Here is a 19,776-nt window from a genome sequence, read left to right on the forward strand (position 1 = left end):
TGGAAGATGGGGGTAGAGGAAGTGAATATCATACACAGACACAACTAAAATAGATGACATCAATACAAAGTAAATTGTAGTTCAAAGAACTCACTTGTAATTTAGTTGATTTTTCTTCTTCCTTTTTAATTTTTTAAATTGATTTGATTCTTCAGTGAAGTATCAAAAAATACATGTAAGGAGGGAAGGAAACCCTGACCTGAGAGACAGTTTGTACAATTGTTTGAAAGTGACAGCTTAAATGTTTGATCAATGGCATAGATTTGAGTTGACCAGAATGTAGAAAATGGGGGCAGCTAGGTTGCGCAGTGGATAGAGCATCAGTCCTGGAGTCAGGAGTAACTGAGTTCAAATCAGCCAAATCATGAAAGGTGATCATGCCTGAGTTAGAGATAGCACATGAGCATATCAAAAGTAAGGTGAGTAATATGGGGTAAAGACTGAATCTAAAAGATGTCAGAATTAATTACTTATTAGTGGATGACAGAGAATGGAGGGCTAGATAATGATGACTGTAAGTTTATATATCATGATCACTAGGAGGGTGAGATGCCATTGACAGAAATAGGAAATTTCTAAAGAAGGGTCAAATTCAGTGAGAAGATTCAAGTTTGTACATATTGAAATAGAAGTGTTTATGAGAAGTCTGAACACATCTAAGAAGCAAGTAGTAAAGGGTCATAGTTCAGAAAGATGAGGGCTAGGTATCTGAATTTTGGAGTGATTTTAATAGAGCTGCTTATTAAACCAATGGGCAATGATAAGAGCAAAAGAGAATGTAGAAAGAAGAGGTTCCAAGATGATGTGCCAAGGTGTACCCAAAGATAAGAGATAAAATATGGATAATTCAGAAGAGACTGAGAAGTTATCTTATGGGGAAAAATAGATCAAGGCTTTAGAAATACTTAGAGAAGAGAAATTTCAGAAGTGACCAGGAAGCAACATAAAATACCGTACAATAGTCAAGAAGGAATGGAATTGACAAAAGTTCATTGGCATTAGTGATAAAGAAGAGATAATTGGCAATTTTTAGAAACAAATTTAAGTCAGACAGTGTGGTCAAAAGTCAATTGTTAAGGAGTTACGGGAAGAAATAAGAAAGTAAAAGCACCAAGTACAAATCTTTCTTCTAAGAATTTTGTGGCTATTTCAGGGGTCTATAGAGTCAAATTAAGTTTTAGTTTGTTCATCTTTCTTTGAAAGCTATTGGAAATCTGGACTTTCTCTGCCATTTTGAATAAGCAAGAACTTGGGTATATCATTGATGCCTCTCAGTCAATATGTCTCAAATCAATATCATTAACTTTTAGCTCATTCTTCTCACTCCTTTACCGCTGTTGAAAACATCATCTTTAAAATCATTAAATACATGGGAAGCTACCTCTCAAGGCAAACCCAGACAGAAACTCTATGAACAAAATTATAAAACACTTCTCACCCAAATAAAGTCAGATCTAAATAATAGGAAAAATGTGAAATGCTCGTGGTTAGGGTGAGCTAATGTAATCAAAATACCAATTCCACCCAAATTAAATTACTTATTCAGTGCCATACCAATCAACTAACCAAATAACTATGTTAATGAGCTAGAAAAAAAAAGTAACAATTAATCTGGAGCAACACAAAGGCAAAAATACCAAGGGAACTGATGAAAAAAAATATAAAGGAAGGTGACCTAGTTCTACCAGATCTAAAACTATACTATGAAGCAGCAATCATCAAACTGCCTTGTACTGGTTAAGAAATACAGTAATGAATCTATGGACTGGGATAGGTTATAAAGAAGTTGCAGTACATGACTTGAGCAATTTACTTTGAGACAAACCCAAAGACATCAGCATCTGGGATAAGACCTAACTATTTGACAATAATTGTTAGGAAAACTGGAAAAAAAGTATGGCATAAACTAGGCATAGATCTACTTCTCATACCCTATGCCAAATAGAGGTCAAAATGGGTGCAGGATTTAGACATAAAAGGTGGCACCATAGATAAAGTAATAAAGCAAGAAATAATCATCTATCTGATCTACGGAAAGGGGATGCATTTATAAACAAACAAGAATTAGAGCATATTATAAACTATAAAATGAATGATTTTGACTATATTAAATTAAAAAAGCTTTTGCACTAATAAAATGAATGCTGCAAAAATTAGAAGGAAAACAGAAAGCTGGAAAAAATCTTCACAATGAGGAGTTCTGATAAAGGTTTCATTTCTAAAATATATAGAGAATTGGATCAAATTTATAAGGTTATAAGTCGTTTCCCAAATAATAAATGGTCAAAGAATATGAACAGACAGTTTTAAAATGAAGAAATTGAAATTATATATAATCATATAAAATGCTCCAAATCATTATTGATTATAGAAATGCAAATTAAAACAATAATGAGGCATTACACCTTTCACACCTATTAGATTGGGTAAGATGAGAAAAAAGGAAAATGATCAATGTTCGAAAGGTTGTGGAAGGATTGGAACATTGATGCTTTGCTGGTGGAGTTGTGAACAGATCCAGCCTTTCTGGAAAGCAATATGGAACTAAGTCCAAAGAGGAAGAGAACTGCTCTTACCCTTTGAACCAGAAATTCCAATTCTAGGTCTCTATCCAGAAGAAATCATAAAAAAGGATGATAGCAGCTTTTTTTTGAAGTGGCAAAGAATTGGAAATTGAGGGGTTGCCCATCAATTGGGAAATGGCTATACAATTTATGGTACATGAATTCTATGGAATACTACAGTTCTATAAGAAACCATAAATGGTCAGACTCTAGAGAAGCATTGAATGACTTATGGCATCTGATGTTGAGCAAAGGGAGAAGGACCAAAGGAACAATGTACACATCAACAACAATGTGAGATGAACAATCTTGAGGGAAGCAGCTCCTCTCAGCAGTTCAGAGAGCTAGGGCAACTGTATTTTATTGGCTATGAACTATATTATACCCGAGAGGAAGAAAAACAAAGTCACACACACACACACACACACACACACACACACGTACACAAACACGCAAATAAAATCCTTCCACATCTGATGAACACTTTATAAACATTTTCTCTTATGTTATCTTTGCCTTAATCCTAATTCCTCATACCGAAAATTAATAATTTATAACCATGTTTATCAAAATATTCATTTACAATTCTAAACTAAGTCTTCTCTGCTGAGAGGAGGAGACTGGGAAGGGAGTGTGGAATGAAATTTGGTAACTTTAAAATATAAATGTACATATGAATGAAAAAATAAATTAAAAAATTAAATATGTATATACAATGCTAACCTTACTGTTCACCACTGAGAGGAGGGATGTGTGGGAAGGGTGGGTTTAAAGAAATTTTCTAGCTTAAAAATATACATGTGCATATCAATGAAAACAACTAAATACATTTACAGAAAAGAAAATATCAGTTTTCTTCCAGTTACTCACTTTTTTTAAAAGCAGGGGAATTCTCCTCAATTCTTTGCTCTTTTAATATGCATAGATCAGATTTTGTGCATTCAACCAAAAGCACCCTCATTCATAACTTCATCATCTCTCATTTGGATTATTGGAATAGATTCCTAATTTTTCTAATTGCATCTAGTCTCATGACTTTCCAAACTATTTCAAATTGATTAAACAAAGTTGTATTCCAACACTAATATTCCAAAAGAGTGACTTTAAGCATGATACTTTGTATTCTTTCCCATTTACTCTAGAGTAAAATGCAAGGTAATTTATTTAGCACCAAAATCCCTTTACAACCTGACTCCATTTTATCTTTGCAAGCTAATGAAATATTACATTCACAACCTTGTTACCACATTACATATTCTACTATGTTCCAACTGATTAGCTTGTTTGTTTTGTGCTATATAAAAAGGACAACATTTTCCTTTTATTTCATGCATTGCCACATATAGCACCACATCCCAGAATGCTCTACTTCATCACAACAATATCTTGTATCCCATGCTTCTTTTCATTTTCTATTTGAGTGTCACCTCCGTTGAGATATCTTTCGTGGTTGCTCCAGTTGTCAGGGCACATTTGATACTATCAGAAATTTCTAAATTTTCAATATTTTCCATTATTTGTGAATATGTTATAACCATTGAATAGAATAGCAACTTCTTTAAAACAAAAATCACTTTTTTCCCCCTATCATAATACTTGGCATTTTCTTATTGATGAGTTGTTTTAGTTGTGTCCAACTCTTCATAATTTTGATTGAGGTTTTCTTGAGAATGATACTAAAGGGGTTTGTTATTTCCTTCTTCAGCTCATTTTGAAGACAAGTAAAGCAAGGTAAACAGGCTTAAGAGAGTTGCTCAGTATTGCATAGATAGAAAATGTCTCAGGTCAAATTTGAAAGAAACAGGAAGAAAACTTTCCTGATTATATATCCAGTGCTTTTTCCATTGTGCCATCAGCTTCCCTAAGTGACATGCAACAGAAATTTAATATATACCTTTTATATTATACTATGCATTTATTATATACAATATAATAAATTGGAAAGAGCACTAAATTTGGATCAAGCAGACTCATTTTAAAGTAATGATTCTGCCATGTATAGGTTACCTGAATCTGTAGAACTCATGTGCCATAGAGGGCTATAGATTTAAAGTTGCAAGAGATGCCAGAACTTGAGTCTAATCCCATCATTATTATACGTGAGGAAACTGTAGCTATAAAAGAAAGGATAAGTTAAGCTAATGCAGGGTTATAAGGAAAGAGAATGATTCTTTACTTTCTTACTAGAATTTCATATTCTATACACTACACTATATTTCCTTTCTGTGATGTAGGTTCCTCTTATGTAAAATGCATATTTCAGGGAGAAATGTCTCTAAGAACTTTGTCATTTCTAAATCTTTGATCGCATGACTCGTCTCCTGCAGAAGACCAGGGTAGAAACACTAACAAATAAGATGTGGTATCTGACCACAAGGTTTTATTCAAGTATACAAGGAATGGAGAAGAATTTTTTTTAAAAAAGGAAAACTCAACATACATTTATTTCACCAAATTTTGAGTCAGAAAAATAAGTGACAACCCATAAACCACATAGTAAGTAGTTTCGCTCTCTTTGGACCCAAAATCTCCTGAATCCCAGTCCATTCCTCCAGAGTACCTCTCCGGCTGACTACCTTGTTTTTATACACATTCATTGTATAATTATTTGTCTATTTTTAAAATGCTAAAATAAAGGATTGAAATGGTTGGTCATTCTCACATAAAGAAGAAATTTCTAGAATCTTGCTATCTACATTTTTCCTCTAAATTTCCTCTCTGGTTGGAATCCCAGTTGACCTATCCTCAGAAAATTGGGACTTATGTCATTAAAATGTAGTTATTGTCTCAAAAGTGCTGCTCTATGTATATGCTTTCTATATATGTCTCTATAGGACATTTACTGACTTTACCTACAAAAATATGTTTGCTCTCCTGCTGGCACTGCACATTCTAAAGACCAATGGAGTGGTTACATTCAATTTTGTTCTGCATCTGAAATGTCAGCAGAGTCTTGATAGCTTAATCTATTGTGCCTGCTCTAATTTTGACCTAGCTGCCAAGCCATCAGGGAAGTGTAATATGGAATAAAGGGAAGTGGACTAGGAACCAGAAGACATAGATTCTCGGCTCCTATATCTTCCCATGCAAGTGTGTATAAATTTTCAATTTCTGCCAGTGGCTTGTGAGTTTTCCTGAACACTAAAACATGGCTATTGGCACTGACAATCTGTAAAACCATACCTGATGTTACGATGATCTCTTTCTGAGGGAACCATTTGGTCCCAATGTTTGATCTTGTGTAACTTGATCAACCTACTTGGTTCTCAGTTTCCTCATCTGTAAAAATGATAGATTGGATTCAATGAACCAAATTCTATCTGGTTTGGTCGATTTCATGTTCTGTGTTCTCAGGTCACTTTCATCAATGATTTTATAAATTTATGAAGCATCACAATTTGAAAAAAAAATCTAACTTTAGTTTTAAAGTCTCACTTTATCATGTCTATATAAAACTAGACATTGCTTCATTTCCAAATTTTTCCCTAAAATGTACTTAAGGAATTTCATTCTTTTTTTTCCTATTGAAATTTTTGTTTATTTTGAGTTTTACAAATTTACCTCTATTCTTGCTTCCCTCCCCACCCAACCCCCACAGAAGGCAGTCTATTAGTCTTTACATTATCTCCATGGTTTGCATTGATCTAAGTTTAATGTGATGATAGAGAAATCATACCCTTAAGGAAGAAAAATAAAGTATAAGAGATAGCAAAATTACACAATAAGGTAACTTTTGCTTTTCTAAATTGAAGATAATAGACTTTGTTTTTTGTGTAAACTCCACAATTCTTTCTCTGGATACAGATGGTATTCTCCAAAACAGATAGTCCAGAATTGTGCCTGATTATTGCACTGATGGAATGACAAGTCTATCAAGGATGATGATCAACCCCACTATTGCTGTTAGGGTGTACAATACATTTCCTGTTTTTCTCATCTCCCTCAATATCAATTCATGCAAATCCTTTCATGCTTCCCTGAATTCCCATCCCTCTGGTTTCTTTTTTTTTGTTAATATGACATTATTTATTCATTATTAAAATATTCTTGTTTAAGAGGAAACATAATAGCCCCCCCACAAAAATATAGAACCTCATGAGAAATAAAGTAAAAGAAAGAGAAAAAAATGTATTTCAGTTTGTGTTCTGATACAATCAGCTCTGTCTCAGGTGGATCACATTCTATATCATAAGTCCATCACAGAAGTTACTTCATATTTTTCTACAGTTGTTGCTGATTGTAATTCCCTCCATCCATTCCTCCCCACTAACATATATCATATTTTCTTTCTCCTTTCACTCTGTCCCTCTTCTAAAATGTGCTGTAGGGTAGTTGAGTGGTGTAGGGGACAGAACACCAGCCCTGGGGCCAAGAGGCCCCAAGCCCACATACCAGCCCAGAGACCCAGCAACTACCCAGACCTGTGGTCCCAGATAGGCCACCTGATTCCAGAACCTAGCAAAAAGTAAAATAGAAAATGTGTTATATCTGACTATTCTCTCCTATGATCTACCTTCTTGTCTATCACCCACATTCCCCCCCTTCCACCCTTCTTATCTCTTTCTTATTCTATATGTCTATTCCCTATTGAGTGTGCATGCTGTTTCCTCTCTGAGCCATTTCTGATGGGAGTGAAGGTTCCCTCATCCCCTTGCCTTCCCCCTTCCATACCATTGCAAAAGCTCATTGCAAAAAATATCATTTATAGGAAATATTTTAGCCTATTCCACCCCCTCCTTTCACTTACTCCCAGTACATTTTCCTTTTAGCCATTGACTCCATTTTTACAATATATTATATCTTCAAATTTAGCTCTCTCCTGTGCTTCATCTATAAAAGCTCCTTCTACCTGCTCTATTAAATGAGAAGTTTCACATGAGTATTATCAGTATCATTTTTCCTATGCAGGAATTCATGTAGTTCATCATCATCAAGTCCCTCATATTTTCCCCTTCCCCACCATTCTCTATGCATCACCTGAGTACTGTCCTTGAAGGTCAAACTTTCTGTTCAGCTCTGGTCATTTCAACAGGAACATTTGAACTTCCCTTGTTTCATTGAAAATTCATCTTATCCCCTGGAAAAGGATGTTCAGTTTTGCTGGGTAGTTGATTCTCGGTTGCATTCCAAGCTCTTTTGCCTTGCAGAACATGACATTCCAAGCCCTCTGAGGCCTGAATGTAGTTGCTGTGATCCTGACTGTAGCTTCACGATATTTGAATTGTGTCCTTTTGGCTGCTTGTAATATTTTCTCTTTGATTTGGGAGTTCTGGAACTTGGCTATAATATTCCTTGGGTTTGAGTTGTTTGTTTGTTTTTTTGTTTTTTTTTCCAGGCAGCGGAGATCACTGGATTCTCTCAATTTCTATTTTGCCGTCTGCTTCTAGGATAACAGGGCAATTTTCTCATGACAATTCTTTAAAAATGAGGTGAAGGCTCTTTTCCTGATCATGACTTTCAGCCATACCAATAATTTTTAAATTATCTTTGCTGAATCTTTCCAGATGAGTTGTTTTTTCAATGAGATGTTTCACATTTTCGTCTAATTTTTCATTCTTTTGGTTTTGAAGTATTGTGTCTTGATTTCTTTTAAATTCATCGACTTCCCTTAGCTCCATTCTACATCTGAAGGATTTGTTTTCCTCAGAGAACTTTCTTTTCCATCTGGCCAATTCTGCTTTTCAAAGCATTCTTCTCCTCAATAACTTTTTGGACAGTTTTATCCATTTGACCTATGCTGGTTTTTAACATATTATTTTCTTCAGCATTTTTTGGATCTTCTTGACTAAGTTTCTGACTTCATTTCCATGTTTTTTCCTGCATCTCTCTCATTTCTTTTCCCATTTTTTTCTTTTATCTACCTAACTTGATTTTGAAAATCTTTTTATGAGCTCTGTCATAGCCTGATCCCAACTTCCATTTTTCTTGGAGTCTTTAGATGCAGGAGCTTGTACTTCCTCATATTCAGATTGAGTATTTTTATCCTCCGTGGGATCACAGACAAAGTATTTGTCAATGGTCAGGTTCCTCTTTTTTTTTTTTTTTGCTTACTCATTTCCCCAGCCTGAGCAAGGATTTGAGATGCTTCCTGAGCTTTTGAGTTTTATTGGAACACCCTCAAAAGGACCACAGTATGTAAGGTTCTGACTGCTCTCCTTATCTGTAAAAGACCACAAGTGCACCCCTCTGCCATGAGGCTGAGGGGGGGTCTTTGTTCTTTGGGGGGGCCTAGACTACAATCAGGATCTGGATGTGGTCAGAGCCCCAGAGACCTGTTTCAGGGACAGAGGACAGAACTCAAAGTCTCCCTCCTCTCCCTTACCTTAGATAGGCTGAGTACTCAGCTGCCTAGAGGCTCCTGCTGGCTGGCTCCTTGGGGCCTGCTTCTATTTCCTGGATATGAGCTGTTGCCTGTGCTAAGTGCCCCAAGTACGCTGAGTACCTTGACTGTGCTCAGGGCCTAAGCTTCATGCTTGTTCTGGCAGTGGTCGTTCTGCTTGTCTTCCAAGTTGTACTTGGTTCTCCTTGGGGTGCAGGTCAGGAAATAACTTCTGCTGCCTGGAGCCATGGCTCCCAGGTGCCCTGGGGATGTTCTCTGGAGGCTGAAGTTTCTTCACACTGGAGGGGTCTTCCCCTCTAATGCAGTGGAACAGAGTTTTTCCACTATTTTCCAGGTTACCTTGGGATGGAGAATTGCCTCACTGGATGTTTCTGTGGCTTCCATCTCTCTAAAATTTAGTTAGAGTCATGGTTTTAAGATTTTTGAAATATTTTGGAAAAAGCACCTAGAAGATGTTCTTCTCCTGCCTCCATCTTAGCTTCACCCCCAGCAATTTCATTCTTTTAAAAAATAATCCTTAAAGTTCCAATCTTTTGCAAGTTTTAATGGAAAAATTTAGGTTATCAACTTTGTGCACAATTTATTAAACTCAAGACAATATAAAATCAGATAATTGTTACAAGCTTTATACCTGAGTAATAGAGTAGTATCAAAAGACATTTGAATGGTTATATATTTTCTGTAGAGTTTAGTAGAACATATATAGCAAGAATTGGAGTATAGCATCTGGCAAAGCCATCTTAAAAATATTCATATCCAATCAGACTGAACTTATACAATGTGCAACCTATCAAGGGAATTTCATAATAAACTATAGCTCATTATTCTAAATTCAAGACACTTTTTAATAAAAATGATAGCTATTGAAAATATTTACCATGTTGAAAATTTTGCTGAGTTACTGAGTGACCCGTGCTAGTGAAGAGCTAGATTAAGATTTTTTTAGAGTCTTGATTCTCTTAGTTTGAACCTGGAAGCCAACACTCTCAAGAACAGAAAAAAATATAACATTATCTTATTCTTTTTATTCCCTTTACTATGGGATTTAAAATTCCAAGGAAATTACTCTAACCCCTTCATTTAACAAATGAAGAAATTGACACCCAGATGACTTGTTCAAGGTCACAGAAGCAATAAGTTACAGACTCAGAATTCAAATTAAAGTGCTTTGATCTACAATCCCATTTTATTTCCCAGAGCTGTAACTAAGACTGGATGATGAGGTTTTTGTTCAAGGGCAGTGGAAAATATTTATATTCTTTTGGAATAGAAATGAGCTCTACCTTTATGGTAAGAAGAATGGATCATACATAATATTTCATTCTTATAGTGCACTTGTAGAAAAGAACCTCTTCTACCAACTCAAGTCACTATTTTCTCTCCAACTTTTAATCCTATACAGGAGATACCCTTGAGCACTGAGAGATAAAATCACTCCCTTGGGTTTGTATGTATCAGATGTCAGATGTGATCCCAGGTATCCCTGATGCCACCCTATAGAAAGCAAGACTGGTTAAAATATGAGGCTACTTGATGATTTCTGGAGTGGATTCCTTCTTCTTCCCTCAGCTTTCAGACATGGCTCAACATAGAGTATTTTCGGTACTACTTCCTCCAAGGTAGTACACACTACCTAATTGTTCACAACCCTGCTGTAAAAAGCTCATATTATGATTTTGATCCTTCCATTAACTCCTGTTTTATATTATTAATCCATTATCTTTTCAAAGAAATCACATAAATACTTCATTTCCCCATGTGGCCTATTTCTACATTATTATTGTTAGGTAGGTTCAGAACCAAACAAAGAAATTGAAATAAAAACCTAGCTTATTTCTATCATAGAAAACCTTTCAGATATCAAACTGAAATTTCTTTCTTTCTTCCCTCAGAAATATGAGAGACATCAAAACCCTAAAAAATAAAAATCCCTCTACATCTTTCAGCAAAAACAGACCATTGACAATAATTCTGTCTAACTCTTGCTTCATAATCTCCTAGGTTAAATCTTTCATGCTCCTTGGACCCGTGATAGAGCATCTTCTAATTCTGGTTAGTTTCTTACTTGTCATCTTCAAAGATTCAAAGTATCCCAGTTTACAAAGTATTTTAAAAAGTGATAGAGATGAATTTATACCTGATATCTAAATCAAAAGAATGCTTTATGAAAATTGTGCCAGAAGAATTAATGTTCAAATCAATGGACATTTTCTCCTTCTATGACCTCATGACTTACCTATGCAAGAGAGAGCTTCTCAAATGTGCAGTTAAAAAAAATGAAGAATTTCTACCTTAGTGAGAAACAATCCAGTCTTAGCAAAATTTATGCTTATGTATATATGTGTGTGAATGTATATATATATATATATATATATATATATATATATGTGTGTGTGTGTGTGTGTGTGTGTGTGTGTGTATACATACATATTTATGTAAATGCAGAAAGAAAAATATCTAGACACTAAATTCCATAAATAAATTGAAATAGGACTCCTGAGATCACTAACTCTACCTCCTTAATTTACAGATGATGAAATGGAATCCCAGAAATTTGAAGCTACTTTATATCTAAAGATTTCTTATCCGAAGCAACTTAATGGTAGAGTTAAATGAATATACCTAGAAACAATGTGTCAATGTATATGAAATGTTTTATGAATTCTACAAAATTATGACAAGCCATTTTCCATGAAATGTATGGATCACATTTTTCTTATTCTCTTAATGGACTCTAATATCTCTTCTAGATCTAAAACTAAAGTGCAACGATTAGTATTTTGTTCTTTCTCTTTCCTGACTAATTTTTATTGGATGGGAGAGATAATGGGGGATGTTCTAAGTTCTTCCCCAATTTAAGTTGATATGTGATTTGAGAATATGGACCTCTATTTCAATCTTTTCATTTTTTTCCATTTGCAGGAGACTAGATATTCTGGGAATTGTGGAAAACTGCAAATTTTAAGTAAGATAATAATTATATTAAAATATTAGCAAGCACAGTCCAGAAGGACTTGCTTGACCTAGCACAGTAATAACAGGGAAGCAATCTCATCTGTCCTTTTCAAATGAACTTGATGGATTGAATCTTATGTACAAACTGATAAATTTCAGCCTACTCTCCTAAGGGATTGAGATGATGGGTGTTTTCTATCTAGATTGGTAGATATAATGTGTATGGAGGGGTAGGGGAAGTATAACTTCTTTTTTTGTTCTGTCTTCACAGTAAATAAAATTCTGTAAAATTTATATAATACAATTTATCTTCCATTGTGGAAAAAAGTGAGAAAGAGGTAGGAAAAAATTAAGAAAATAGGCTCCTTTCCCTGCAAAAAATTTGATTCGTGGATTTTTAGAGCTATAATATTACAGCTGAAAGAGAAAAGAAGCCAACAAATCCAACATTCCTATTTTATAGCTGAAGAAACTGAGATCAAGAAAGAAGTATTTTTTTCCAAGATCACAAAGCTACCAAGTGGGAGAGTCATAATTGAGAACCCTATCTAATAGTTTTCATTCCAGTATTCTTGTTATTCAACTAAATTACCTTATAGTTATTCATTGTTAAGAGGCATGACCCTGCTCTAGTTCCTGTACTCTATTTTCTAAATTTTCCTCCAATAAAATTATACTAACTAGACAGTCTTTTACCCCATTAGGTATCTATTAATTTCAGAATATATAATAATGAAGCTTATGATTTTTTCAACTTTTATAAATTATCTTCATTTTAACATTTTATCAAAATAGGTCCTCACATATTTATTTATTTGTTTTTTTATTTGTTTATTGAGATGACTAGGGAGTATAATAGGAAGAGCACAGACCTAGAGTCATCTTCCTGACTTCAATCTCAGATAATTCCTAGTGTGACCCTGGACAAGTCACTTAATACAATTTGCCTCAGTTTTTTTCATCTGGAATATAAGCTGGAAAAGGAAATGACTAACCTCTACAATATCTTTAACCAAGAAAACCCCAAATGGGGTAGCAACTGAAACAACTAAACAACATGAGAGAAAAGACTGAAAAATAACATATATTTATATTCAAACAGAGGAACTAAACAATAATTAAAAATAATTTTACCCATGACAATGATAATGATGATGGTGTCCATATTCATGAGACCAATACAAGAATTCTCATGAAAAATGGAGATGAAGATAAGCTTTTTCTCTAATTTATAAAAAGTTGTAAGACACTGGGATTATAAGTGACTTTAAAGTGAAATTCTGGTTACAAGACAATTTTCTTATGTTTTTCTAATTCCCAAGTTGGCCATTTCTGCTTTAGGATGCAGGATCATACACTTAAATTGTAATTCATATTTTTCATGAAGAATCACATTCTCCTCAATTTCCTTCTGCCAATACTGTGTGTTTCAATAAAAAAAAATCATGATATTCTTATGAACTAACCTCTATGTGTAGCTCACCATTTCTGAATGTTTTTTATCTCTCACTTGAAAATCTCACCAAATTTTCCTGCTGGTGCTAGCAATTCATCTCTTTAAATCTCTCTCCCTTGCTCCATTACTCAGTTTTCTCATTATATTAACATAATCCATTATGCACCAGTCCTTTCTTTATTCAGTCTCTACACAATGAAGTTCTCTGAAATATTCCCAAGTTAAATATAGATGACTATTTCACAATTCTTGAAAAAAGTTCACTGCATATACATAATGGTTTATGAGAGAGGGAAGAAAAGAAAAGGAGGTGATTTTTTTCATGTGATAAGTGTCAGTAAACTGTACCCATAGGCTTCCATAAGCAGTAAGTCTAGATCTATAGCATTACTTATCATTCCCATAAAAACCCACAGCCTTTTGTCATCTGGTGAGTAACTCAATAACACATTGTGGACAATTTCTCAGTTCTTTACCTATGAATTCGAGATTCACATTGGGAAAACTCAGAAAATTATATAGTAATATCATTTTAAGGATCTTAAGTTTCCAAGATGATCACAGAGTTTGATAAAGGTTATAAATTCACATCATTTAAACTACTGTGTCAAGACCCTGAATCTCTCTTAATTCATTTTATTCATATTTAAAAGGAATATGCTGGATCAGAGGGTGTCTAAGGTTTCTTCCATCTCTACATCTCTGACACTTTGATCTTCCTTGTAAATTCAATTGATAAGGTTTTCAAATGTAATTATTCCACACACTCTAATTTGCAATTAAGGCAGCTAAGGTACAGAGATTTCAAATAAATTTTTCTAAGGTCCCACAAGAGACAAAGAGTAGAACTAGAGTTTGAATCCAATCCCTCTAGCATTAGTCACTATTCTCTTTCCACTATACAATACAACCTTGATCTGTATGAAAAAAAAGATGAAAATTATGAGAGCAGATATCTTAATTTTGTCCTTGCCCAACACCCCAATGAAGAGTAGCTGAAGAGTCCTAGCACATGCTTCTGAAATAAGAATATCCAAGAAAAAGAGATTGATTGTGTTTTCCTAATATAATTCATCAGCAGTTATTCTATCATGTGAAATTGAAGTCGTGCCTTGGTGTTTGACATATGTTATAGAGGTTATTTTAAAAATATCACTTTCAAGTGAAAAGAACATAGAGATATTTTATGGAGCCCTGATCTTCATAAAATATATATCCTGGGGAATTCTATGTAGTTAAATGCTTGAATCATACATAATAAATTAAATATGACATTCCCCAAAGAATCACTTATAAATACATAAAAATCTATACAGTCTCCAGGGTCCAAGGGCAAAAGGCAAAAAGAAAACTGGAAACTGCCCTAAAATGCTAAATAATGAGGTTTGATTCATTAAAGAATTTATGGAGAATGACAAATCCCCCTTAAATACATTGAACCTATAAATAAATGCTGCACCATATTAAAAAAAGAAAAAAAATTAAAATAGATGACAAGATACTCCTCACTAGAGAACAGATATCTGCCTTTATGTTAAATGCCCCTGACCTAAGGATCTGAATTTACAACCCGGTCTGCACCTTTTATCAGCTTAAGTGTGTCATCTTTCCATGTTTGAATGTAAACTCTTTTGGGAATAGATGATCTTGTGATTATATTTGTAACCATTGCCCTTATCATAGTACTTAATATATAGAATATATTTAATAAACATTTCCTTTCAAGTTTCCTTTCTTCACTCCTTCCTCCCTCCTTCCTTTCTTACTGTTTTTATACTTGATCTGATATCCATCACATGGATAGAGCCTATGACAAAAAAGGACTCATACCTAAAAATCCTATTGTATTATTTGCCCAGCTCAAGATAGAGGAAATTTAACATCCCCACTACCATCAACCAAACTTAATAGTATGGTGATATTAAAGCTGCTTTTCAATAAGCTAGAATGATTCTCCAGACTCAGACAAAGTCCTTCTAGCTATTGTAAATCTTTAAAATCGCACACTAGGTATATACTGCACCAAAAAAAAAAAAAAAGACCAAGACTGGTTCTAGGTTTAGAGATCAAACTTCTAGATGACAGGCATAAAGAAGTATTAGGGTTCCCCACATACTGACACAACTAACATTGGTATTCCTATTAGAGGAAACGTGATATTTTAGTGCACCCATGGTTAGTATGCCTGAACTAGTACTAATATCAAAATTAAAGATTACAAAAGTATTGTGACTATGCAGAAGTTGAAGTAGTATGAATTGTGTGGTCAGTGAGGGATTCTGGATTAAAATACCATTTCAGTGATGATCGATTTGTTAGATATGACTAGACAAGTTTTCTTTCAGAGGCATAGCTGAGTTCAGCAAGGGAAACTAGTTTAACTGAGCATTCTTTTTATTTTGGGTAAAATCATAAAAGGGAAGAAGATAGAATCTGTGGAGATCTCAAAAGTCACAAAGTGCCTGCTGGGATACTTTGGAGACTGATTCTGTGGGAGCATGTGATGAGTTCTGATAGAGAGGTTGAAGAGAAAAGCATTTCTTGTTTGATAGGTAACCAGCATGTCTGGGAACATTGGGTATGTCTTCACATGGTGGGAAAAACTAAGGAGCCCTGGTCTTGAGTCTTAATCTAAAACTTGCTTAACTTTGGGGGGGGGGGATCACATAAATGCCCTTAGTTTCAATTTCATCTCCTGTAAAATGAGGGGCAACAATATCCCTAATATCTCTCATCTAACAAAGCATTATACATTTTAAACTGGACATCCCTTTTGTCCAACATCTTCATTTTACATTGAGACCTAAGGTCAAACAGGCAACAAATGACAAAGCTATGATCTGAACCACTGTACATTTAACTCATCATACTTTCCAGTTTGACAGTAGCTGGTGATGACACTTTTACCTTGAGCGAGTTACTTGCTCTGAGCCTCAATTTCCCTCTTTGTAAGAGAGTTAATAAAAAAAAGCCCACTTAAAGGATTTTTGAAATGAAATAATGCATATAAAACTCCTTCTAAACCTAATATAAGTAAACCATATATTGTTACTTTATCAGTATTAAAGGATGGGGACTAGAAGCCTAGGCAGAAGTAAAGTTCCTATTGACTTCGGATGACTCCCTAATAATTTACAAAAGAAAAGAGTACATGAACTCTACTTGCCCTAATTATATCCCATTTTAGGAATTACATTTACAAGCTGGGGAAGGACCAGAAAAAGACTACCAGACTGGTGGGAGACTTCAAGATCAGAGCATATCAGAGCCCACTGAATAAATTAAAACAGAATAGAAAATGAAAAAAAAGTTTAGAAAGAACCAGAGACAAACAGACCAATTTTGAAAGATACATTTTTAACCATCATGTACTTTTAAAAATATTAAGAATTGCTGACTGAAGAAAAAAACTGTATGAGACTTATAGTTTCATATACAAATTATTTGGAAAATTACATTTGAATTCAGAAAAAAATAACATTTGAAATAAAAGGAAAAAAGAATTTGGATTTTGTTTTTCTATTTGAACAGAGAGGAGAGGACTAAAACAAAGAAATAAAGAATGTAATTGCTATATTCAAATATATTTTATGATGTGAAGGAGGAATAAGCTTGGCTTTCTTGGCCCTAGAGGATAGAATTAGGAATCATGAGAAGTTGAGAGATGTATTTAGGTCTGAAAAAAGTCTGTCCAAACTTGAAATGAACTGAATTCTCTATCCTGGGTTTTTTTTTTTAATAGCTAATTGGCACCTAATATATATGTACTAGGGAAAAGTTTCTTATTGACAAATTAATTTTGTTTTCTGAATCCCCTTACCATTGTGTGATTTTCTGATTTTCTGATCACTATAATGGTTCTATGAATTTCTGCATTAAAAGAATGGCACAATTTCCTTAAGGATGACATAAACTCTTTCATTTGTATCATCACATCATCTTCCTAGAATAGTACTAGTATTGAATATGTGTTTACAAAAATGTCTCTGTAGAATGTTGTATTTATGTCACATCATAAATCTATCCATCTTACAATGTTCTCCAGAGAATGCTATTCCATATTCTCTTTTGATAAAGCATCAGTTTCATATAATGATAACCTAAAATTGATGCCCAATAGCTTAAAGATTTTTTCTCTTGATTGATTCTTGGTGTGGTCCTAAAATATGCAATCATGATATTTTGGATATTAACAATCGATGTTCCTACTATTCTTTTAAAATGGTTGGATTCCAGTCAGGCTCACAGGTGCAATATAGTAAGTTTCATAGGTGATCAGCCTTATTTAGGGCATCACCAAACACTAATTTTAACCAAAGTCATGTGTGTGAGAATTGAAAAAAAAATTTATGGTACAGAGACATATTCTTTCCCTGCCATTAACAGCAACATTTTCAAAGTCCAACCCATAGTTTATGTTGAAAGGCTGAGGCAATGACAAAGTACAGAAATAAAAATGAGTGTGATACTAAATAGGGAAGTTGTATACTTTGCTTTATAGCAATTGTGAAGACCTATATGCTGAAATATTAGCAGTTGAGTTCTGGCGATATGGCTTGTTGAGTCAGAATCTTGTCTCATATGGTTTAAGTCATCTTGTGAATAGAAGAAATAAATAAGAAAGTCCAGGATTATGAACTAGCTCTCTGTAGAACCATCATGATAAGAAGCTTGATAGAGGAAATAGGAGAGAGTGGCATTCTTTTTATAACAAAACACTTTATTACTCACTTTAAAATCAAAAACATACTCAAATTGTAATGCTACAGGCAAAAGTACAACTTAGTTTCATGAAATGTTGCTTGAATAATGTAGTTTGGAATCAATAAGTGTAAAATTCTTAATTTAGATCCAGGAATAAAAGACACTAAAGGTTTTCAATTTGAATCAATAGATCAAAAACGAAACAATAATTGACGTCAATGTTCATAAACACTTGTTCATCTCTAGTCAGGACATATGGATCACAAGGATGTCAAGAAAAAAAGTGAAGTTTTGCATGGTAAGAGACTAACTGCAATCCTCTTATTAAAACACAATGAATCCAATTATTGTGGAAAACAATTTGGAATTATATCCAAAGGACAATAAAACTGTATATACCCTTTGATCCAGGAAGACCACTGCTAGGTCTGTATCCCAAAGTGATCATAGAAAAGGGGCAAAGATTGGGCATGTACAAAAATAGTTATAGCAACTTTTTGTAGTGGCAAAGAATTTAATATTGAGAGGATTTTCAATAATTGGGGAATTGCTGAACAAATTATTGTATATGAATATGATGGAGCGCTATTTTTCAGTAAGAGATCGTGTGTAGGTGGACTTCAGAAAACCCTGGAAACACTTGCACGAACTGATACTGAGTGAAGTCAGCAGAACTAGGAGAGAAATGTCCATAGGAAGAGAAACATTGTGATGATCAATTATAATGAACTTAGCACTCTCAGCTATTCAGTGATCAAGGACAATTCTAAAAGACATAGCATGGAAAATGTCATACACATCCAGAGTGGGGGGAAAACAAAATATGGAGACTGATAGAAAACCAAAGCATAGTATTTTCCCTTTTTAAAACTTGCTTTATGTTTTATTATCTTTTCCTTTTCTGATGGTTTTCCACTTTAATTCTTTTTTTTAGAATTTTTTCAAGGAAGTGGGGTTAGGTGGCTTGCCCAGGGCCACACAGCTAGGTAAGTATTAAGTATCTGAGGCCAAATTTGAACTCAGGTCCTCCTGACTCCAGGGCCAGTGCTCTATCCACTTTGCCACCTAGCTGCACCCCCCTTTAATTTTGATTCATCTTTCAACACATGACCAATATGAAAAGATGTTAAACATGATTGCACATAAATAGCCTATATGAAATTACTTTCTGTTATCTGGAGGGGGGAGGGAAGGAAGGAAGGTAGAAAACCATGTGGAACTCAAAAAATTACGAAAAGAGAAATGTCAAAAATTATCCTTGCATGTAATTGGGAAAAATAAAATAAAATAATATAAGAAAAACCATACAGAAGAATGTATTTAAAGAATTATATCTTATGGAATATTAGCCTTAGTTCTTGCTTTTAGCAGTGTGATATGGAAGAAAACAGCTCTATAATATATAAATTGCTAAAGATATACAGAATTCATCAGTAAAAAGCAACTTTGGGGAAAAAATCAAAACCAAACCAAAAAAAAAAAAAAAACTTGTACTTCAAAAGGAAAAAGAAGATGATGTTAACAATAATCTAATACCAATTTTATGATATATTAACAAGCTAAAATAAATAAAAAAGTAATTTTTTTTTTAGGTTTTGGAAAGGCAATGGGGTTAAGTGGCTTGCCCAAGGCCAAACAGCTGGGTCATTGTTAAGTGTCTGAGACCAGATTTGAACTCAAGTACTCCTGACTCCAGGCCAGTGCTCTATCCACTGCACCACCTAGCTGCCCCAAAAATAAATATTTTAAGAGGGAAA

The sequence above is a fragment of the Macrotis lagotis genome, chromosome 3, assembly GCF_037893015.1.
Source record: "Macrotis lagotis isolate mMagLag1 chromosome 3, bilby.v1.9.chrom.fasta, whole genome shotgun sequence".
Classification (NCBI taxonomy): domain Eukaryota; kingdom Metazoa; phylum Chordata; class Mammalia; order Peramelemorphia; family Peramelidae; genus Macrotis; species Macrotis lagotis.